Below are 2,213 nucleotides of genomic sequence, written 5' to 3'. Positions count from 1 at the left end.
AAGGTGGGTGAACCAAAACCTGATGGCATTTAACATAGAGAAATGCGGGGTGCTCCACCTTGGAAGGAAAAACCAGCATCATACTTATAGGCTTGGCAGTGCTACACTCACTAGCACTATGACAGAAAGAGACTTGGGGGTCTTGACTGACCACAAGATGAACATGAGCTACCAATGTGATGCTGTGGCCAGCAAAGCTAACCAAACTCTGGTATGTGTTCATCATTGTGTCTCTAGCAAAACTAGGGAAGTCATCCTCCCACTTTATTCGGCCTTGGTGAGGCTGCAACTGGAGTACTGCATCCAGTTTTGGGCCGTCCAGTTCAGAAGGGATGTGAATAAACTCATAGTTTCATAGTTTCATAGTAGCTAAGGTCAGGAGGGACCTGAACAGATCATCTAGCCTGACCCCCTGACACAGGCAGGAATGAATGCTGGGTTCACAAGACCCCAGACAGGTGATCGTCCAACCTCCTCTTCAACTTACCCAAGGTAGGGGCAAGGATCACTTCCCTGGGAAGTTGGTTCCAGATTTTGGCCACCCTAACTGTAAAATATTGCCTTCTGATCTCTAACCTAAACCTATTCTCCATCGAGAGAGTCCAGAGGACAGCCACCCATATGATCAAAGGCCAAGAGAGAAAACCTTACAAGGAGAGGCTGAGGGACATGGGACTCTTCAGCCTGGAGAAGAGACGGCTCCCGGGGGACTTGGTGGCAGCCTATAAGTACATAAGGAGAGTGCATCAGGATCTGGGAGAACAGTTGTTCACTACAGCTCCCCAAGGCATAACAAAGTCCAACAGCCACAAACTCCTAGAAGGCCAATTTAGATTGAACGTAAGGAAGAACTTCTTCACGGTCCGAGGGTCCAGAGTCTGGAACAGACTCCCCCTGGAGGTGGTGCAAGCACCTACTCTGGACTCATTCAAAAGGCGTTTGGATGTTTATCTTTCTGGGATCATTTGATCCCCACAGACTTCCTGCCTATGGCAGGGGGGGCTGGACTCGATCTCGTGAGGTCCCTTCCAGACCCTAAAGTCTATGAAATCTATGAGTCAACTTCTCACTTCTCTAAGACAATCTAGCATTTGAAAGCTTATCTAACACTACCCCAATGAGACAGCTGATCCAGTAGAAGAGATCACCCTAAGAAATCCTTGCCTGCCTCTTGCATCATGTTTAATTAATACAAGCCTGTATAAGAAGACATGATAAAAAGGGAAGTCTGGAGTGGTTTAAAGGCATCAAAATTAATGAACTAAAGCATTCACAGATGAATAAACAGTACTTCATGGGGCCTCCCCGGAGGTCAGGAAGAGTGACTCTGTACCCTACTGCTTGAATCAAGCATCACGTTTTCTAAGAAATAGAAAAGTTGTACTCTACCCATCTCCCCCCTCTTCCTCCGTGCTCTGAACTCCTCTCCCTTTGATTTCCTGAACTTTGAAGGGATGGGGAGGGGCTGTGACACCACAGGCATTTACCCCTTGTTTGGGATACAGGCTCCAGATCATTTTAGCACCTTTGCCAGAAACATATTGCAGGTGACCTCCACACTCAGGTCCTGGCAAGGCTTCATCCAGCCAACTTCATGCTCCGATACCCTCCCTTTCCAGAGGTCTGTCCTTCCAGAATGGAGAACTGCTTCTGATAAAACTCTTTTCAGTTTCAACCAAATCAACCCATGATCTCTCTGCCCAAGCCTACTTTCTGTGTTACTGCTACATGATCTCACCCACCACCAAGACCAAGTCCCAAGCAGCTTCGCCTCTTGTTGGTTCAGTAACTGTTTAAAGAAGGGATCTGTTGACACTCACACCCGGGATCCCTCGGTCCTACCGACATTAGCAGTATTTACTCCCAACTCAGCTGGAAGGTCAAAGTCCCCCTTGATGACACAATTCCTGGCAGCTCTTCTGTGTTATGACATTACAGAGTCTCTGTCTGGATCCTACCTTAGCATCTGCACCCAGCCCCTTCCCTGAACTGCCCCTGCCTGTCCGCGCTGTGTCCAGGCAAGGTGGCTATTTCACCAGGTACTTACCCAACACAAGAGTGCCCAGATTCCCGGTGTCCTGGATATGGAGCTATTGCCAGCCAACTGACTACAGCAAAGCTCACTTCTCTTTGCATATCTTCTGTCCTGAGGAAGAGGAAGGAAATGGCTTTTGCTTTCGCACTGGGGTTTCCTCCTACCCACCCACTGCAGA

Source organism: Alligator mississippiensis, chromosome 15 (assembly GCF_030867095.1).
Source record: "Alligator mississippiensis isolate rAllMis1 chromosome 15, rAllMis1, whole genome shotgun sequence".
Classification (NCBI taxonomy): Eukaryota; Metazoa; Chordata; order Crocodylia; family Alligatoridae; genus Alligator; species Alligator mississippiensis.
The sequence above is the reverse complement of the archived record's forward strand: the minus strand, read 5'-3'. Positions refer to the sequence as shown.